The 6,000-nt window shown below is 41.1% G+C and overlaps 1 protein-coding gene across 5 annotated transcripts in view; it reads right to left on the bottom strand.

The window, feature by feature from the left end:
- SMAD2 (SMAD family member 2) overlaps positions 1 to 6,000 on the bottom strand; it is a 59,451-nt gene that overhangs the window by 28,159 nt on the left and 25,292 nt on the right. The window lies entirely within an intron of this gene.

Below are 6,000 nucleotides of genomic sequence, written 5' to 3'. Positions count from 1 at the left end.
TTCCAGGCTCCGGAGGCTTTCATCGAACCTCCAGGAGGGCAAAAATGGACTCCCCCGGGCTCCGGAGGCTGGAAACAGGCCCGTTTCCAGACTTCCGGGAAGCCTGTTTTTTGCCCTCCCCAGGCTCCGCACAGGCCCTGCACTTACCTGGCATCCAAAACGGGCCACGTGGAGACTCCTGGAAGTCTCCTGGGCCCAAAAATGGGCCGTGGGGGGATGCACTGCACCCCCACACTCTGCCCCTTGTGCATCCGCGCGAGCCCTGCCCCAGCACATATGCACGTGTCTCCCGCATGTGCTCCACCCCCTGCGCATCCTGAAAATCAGCTGGCTGGTGGGAGGTGTGCACGCATGCATAGTGGAGCTGAGCTCAGCGACAGTTCACGTGCCTGCAGAGAAGGCTCTGCATGCCAGCTGTGGCACATGTGCCATAGGTTTGACATTACAAGTATAGGATCTCCTACTCCAAGGTCCCTTCCAGCTCTATTCTGATTCTGATTCTACTAGATGGTCCAGGACTAGGGAGGAAAGCTAGCTTCCTTATGGACCCAACCTATCTCCATTAGCAGATCCATCTAAAAGTCATCAACCTCTAAGTAAAATAGCACTGCAAGCTATTCTTGAGGTTGAATAGTCTGACTGGATTAAAGCAGTCAGAGTACATTCAAGCCTGAAGGATTCTACTCCCCTTCACAGGCCCACCTCTGAAGGTTGTATGGCATGCATGCATCGTTTTGTTTGCACCAAGAGATAACTAAAAAGGTAGAGTCTCTTCTCAGGAAGAGAACAGGAAAGAGGCATAGAGAGAGAAGCAGCGGGAAAGGAAATTCAAGAGCACTTGCTTAGAGTTATTGAGATCAAATGTATTAAAGAGGGAAGGAAGTCTTTCGCAGCCAGACTGGCTTAGCAAACAAGTCAACAGACTCAAGTTTCTCCTGAAGGTGTGATCAAGAATGGCAGCTATCTAGAGAGGAGAAAAGTGACACTTCACATGAATGTAAGTTCCAGAGATTTTTCAACTCAGAATTCTATGATGCTTGTGATAAAGAAGTTAGGGAGGATGTTGGACCTGGATATTAAAAAACTACCAGTTGCGCACACACACACAAAAAAAAGAGATGGGGGGGGGAGAAACACTGCCTTCCCAAGTCACATCCTCCTTCTTGCCTGCCTCCCGCTCGGCCATTCTTCTCAGCTGGGGAAGCCAAGACGTAAAAGTTGTCCCTTAACATTTTGCCATCTTCCTTGAGCAATTCATACACGCATTCATTTCTTTTTAATTTGAATACTGTTCTCAGATCTTCATGAAGGTCGTTTTGCAAAGGTTTCTTCTGCTAGACTGCTTTTTTTTTTCCCCCTTTGTGCTTTTCGTATTTTTATTTTCAGGAAATTCCATTCATTCTAAAGCAAACAATCATTAGATGTAGCACGTGAAAAGGGTGGCCTTGAGGAACAGAGGGCAGAACCATTACCAAAAACACAAAAGAAGAAGACATGGATTTAAGTCTGGAGCAAGTAGAAAGTATATATGCAAACATCTCAAGTAGACACCTCCCTAATTCAGATGGTTGTAAAAGAAAAGAAGGGGAATCAGACTTACAATAAAAGTAATCTTTAGTCTTCTATGGAGTTCATTTCCTAGCCTGGTCTGCCTCATAGGACTGACATCAGCTCAATAAGCTAACTACCAACAACCTGACTTTCTTATATACCCCCTAAAACAGTGGTTCTCAACCTGTGGGTCGCGACCCTGTTGGGGGTCGAATGATGATTTGCCAGGGGTCGCCTAAGACCATCGGAAATATGGGAAGTATACTTGTGAGTCAAAGAATCGCGCTCTAATGTTTGACTCCACAAGCCAGCTGCAGGCTCTTCAAATCGCTAGCTGAATTCGGCTTCAGGCGCGATGAATTAAAAAAGAGAGAAATCTTTGCTCTGATGTCTCCCTCTCAAGCCAGCTGCAGGCTCTTCAAATCGCTAGCCGAATTCGGCTTCAGGCGTGATGAATTAAAAAAGAGAGAAATCTTTGCTCTGATGTCTCCCTCTCAAGCCAGCTGCAATCACTCCCAATCGGTAGCCTAATCTGGCTTCAGGCGCGATAAACTTAATAGGGGAGGAGTCTCCGTTTTAATGCCTCCGTAGTCAAGGCAATCACAAGCAGTTCAGATCGCTAGCCAATACGGCTTCAGGCACGATAAATTCAAAAAAACAGTTTGCCGCTTTTTTCCCCCTTCTGCGGCTGCTGAGGTGCGCTGAGATCGCTGCCTATCACTGCGATGAATTTTACAGTTGGGGTCGCCACATCGTGGGGAATTGTATTAAAGGGGTCGCAGCACTATAAAGGTTGAGAACCACTGCCCTAAAGTCTTGGCTTACTCACAAGAAACAGTCATTTAATCACTCAAACAGGAAATCGGCTCTTCGGACCCAGTTCTTGCAACCAGCTGCTATTTGGGAGATGATCTTTTGACCCCTCTTACCACTGAATGCACAATTCCTCAGAACATACAGCTTCCTTGACCATTCTCCTTTCTCTTGGTTATCTTTTCCTCCTGTTGAATTCCACTGGAAAACTCCTATTTACTCTCTATGCATTATGCAGTCCTCATAATCAGGTATTGTTATTATCTGTGCCGTTTCCACCATAAATTGTACTTATAAAAAAATCTGTGGCTGAAGAAAAAGTACATAGCACTAGTATCTAAAAACTATCTGACTTGGGCACTGGGTTCTCCAGAGACAAGATAGTTCTCGAAGAGTTTGAGAAAGTATTACAATCATGCTGTGAATGCCCTTGAGAGTTTTAACTTTGCAGGTTTTTTTTCCAAGCTCCACATTATAAAAAAATGAAAACAACCTTTACTGTTTTAAACCGTAAGTTCCCTGTGAGTTTGGAACCTAGGAAAATAGAATTTTAAAATAAAATTTAAGAATAAACATGTTTTGAACATGAAAACATTCAAATTCTGGGGTGTGTGGGGATTTTTTTTTCTTACCCTATGGTTTAGGTTTTCCATGCTTGGCATTATAGGGAACAGTTTAATAAGCAAACATTCTCTTCAATTTTAATTTCCATCTAAGACCAGTTAGAAAAGTAAGCGAACACATCAGAGTACATCAAAGGAAACATAAAAAAAGAAAATCGAAGGCAGTGGGAATGGGGATACTTAGGCAGCATGTTGGTAAAACAAGGGATGGGATTATGAATAATTAATACTGCAGACTGAATACGTAAGTAAGTGAATGGAATGAGATGGCTGGATCAGATGAAGAGAATTGAGAACTAAAATGCAAAGTGAATATGTGATGGAAGAGTAAATGGGCCAAGAGGATGGAGTTGATGAGATCTTCAAGAGTTGAGAATTTAAAAAAGGGAGTGCAGTTTAGTTTAGTTTAGTTTAGTTTAGTTTAGTTTAGTTTAGTTTAGTTTAGTTTAATTAAATTTCTATACCGCCCTTCTCCCGAAGGACTCAGGGTGGTTTACAGCCAACATAAAACAATATACATAAATAGATTAAAAAACACTATAAAAATCTAATTCAAATTTGGCTAAACATTAAAACTATTAAAAACAATAGTGTGTGAAGAAGTGTGTGAACATGGTGAAAACAAGGATGGTGAATAAGATTAGATTTCTTTCTCTTTTCGTCTATCTTTAGCTTATTTTGCTTACTGTTGCTTACTCTTTTCTAGAGCTTTGTTTATAACACTGTTAAGCAAAAGGGAACAGCAAAATATTAGGTACATATGCAACAAATGACAAATGAGGTATGCAAGGTGTTTTCAAAGTGGCGGTCAATTCTTTGAAAACGTCTCCCATGCCTCGTTTGTCATTTTATTGCCACTTTAAAGGAAAAGCAATAATATACTGAAATCACAGGAAATCTTATCAGCTTTGTGACTTAAAAATTGCTGTAAATTAGTTTCCTGGATGATGTCCAAAAGAACTATCTTCATTGAGTCCACTTTCATTTCCTTACTCAATAATCAGCTTTTTTAAAAAAAAAAACATCAATCACTAAGATTAGTTATTAATAGTGACATGACTATCTCATATAATAGAATACAAAATATTTACTTTGGCATTTAGTCAATGAAATTCATACTCCTCTGGAATAATTCAAATCATATGTAAAGAATTATTGTATTTCCTAACAGATCAGGTATTTAAATTGGATTCAACATTTAAGTAACAGTCTGAAATATAAAGGTCAGAGTTATTAAGGCTAGTACACTTAATCAATCAGATGATTAAAATAATTGTGTTCCTAAAAAGCTGACGATGAAGTAAACAATGTGCCTGCCTTGTCAACTATCAAATATCTGAATTCCAATAAATGCAAAGATTTTGCAGACCAAGGGTGCCGGTATGTGCCAGAAGAGGCTCTTCTGTCGAAGTTCAGTAGCATTCAATCTCTTATTAGTTATTTCTCCACATTTTGTTCAAGGCTGCAGAGACTTCAATGTTGCACTTTTAATTCTATGTTAAGAATGTTGGCTATGACACCTCAATCTACTTTTTTTCATGGTTATTTTCGTAAGTGCCATCCAATTATGCCAATTCTTGATATAGTGCACCAAACAGTCGACTAACAAGTTTACTGGATGTCTTGTGGGAGCGTTATTTTTAATTCAAGTGTTTGATTCATCCACATTTGCACTTGGAAGAGAGTCAATCCCTCATGCACATTGTGCAGAATAGGACAAAGCCATCCCCATTCTTACTCTCAATTGCATATTCTGGTGTTAGTGTTTAAATTTTCAAGATGATTTCATTCATAGTGATCCCATGCACAAACTGTTATGCACACAGAGCAACTGGCTTTGAGTGGTCCATATTTGGAGTGGACATGCATGTTCTGGGGTAGCAACATTTGAGGTAGGAGTGATAAGCAGGGGGGAAAAAATCCAAAAAAATCTTAGTATCCCTTGGCTTCAAGCACAACCTACCTAACCAATCCACCTGCTGTCAGGGTTCCAAGAAACAGACCCAACACAATCAAAATTCTGAGGCCTGTGGCAGCCCTGAAGATGCTCCAAAATGGCTTCAGGGTTGACACCTGCCTACTTACCACCGTATTTTTCTGAGTATAAGACGCACTGGAGTATAAGACGCACCTTTTTAAAAAAAATTTGCATTTATATCCCGCCCTTCTCCGAAGACTCAGGGCGGTTTACACTATGTTAAGCAATAGTCTTAATCCATTTGTATATTATATACAAAGTCAACTTATTGCCTCCAACAATCTGGGTCCTCGTTTTACCTACCTTATAAAGGATGGAAGGCTGAGTCAACCTTGGGCCTGGTGGGACTAGAACCTGCAGTAATAGCAAGCAGCTGTGTTAATAACAGACTGTCTTACCAGTCTGAGCCACCAGAGGCCCTTAGTTTTTGGGGAGGAAAATAAGAAAAAAGCTGATTGGCCTCCCAGAATACCCCCAATCAGCTGTTCCCAGAAGTGAATTTTAGCAACAGGTTCCTTGGTTGTGAGCTCTGTGCCTTGCTTTTTTTGGCTTTTTTTTTTTGGCTCCAAAACAGAACTTCAGAAAAAAAGCCTCTGATGCTCTGTCTGGGAGCTTCTTTTCTGAAGCTTTATTTGGGGGCTTTTTTCCTGAAGCTCTGTTTGGGGCTTCTTTTCTGAACCTCCATTTCTGATGGGTTTTTTTTTGAGCCTCTGAAACCTCGGTTTGAGAAGCTGGGCAGGGCTACAGTGTAAGACGCACCCAAATTTTCACCCTCTTTTTTTGGGGAAAAAGGTGCGTTTTATATACTCCGAAAAATACGGTACATGTCAGGTGCAAGAAGTCAGTAATCAAAATAGAGTTCAGCAATATTACAAGTTTATTTCATGCTACCTATACACAAGAAGCCACATGCACAGAACCATTAGTAAAAAATTTTGAAACCCACCACCGATATTGACCCCACCTTCAGGTTTAGCCTGGTCGACCCTACATTACTTTCCCCAGTCTCTCATTATCCACTTCCATTAGGCATGA

This window comes from Ahaetulla prasina, chromosome 2 (genome assembly GCF_028640845.1).
Source record: "Ahaetulla prasina isolate Xishuangbanna chromosome 2, ASM2864084v1, whole genome shotgun sequence".
NCBI classification, from domain to species: Eukaryota; Metazoa; Chordata; class Lepidosauria; order Squamata; family Colubridae; genus Ahaetulla; species Ahaetulla prasina.
The sequence above is the reverse complement of the archived record's forward strand: the minus strand, read 5'-3'. Positions and strand labels throughout refer to the sequence as shown.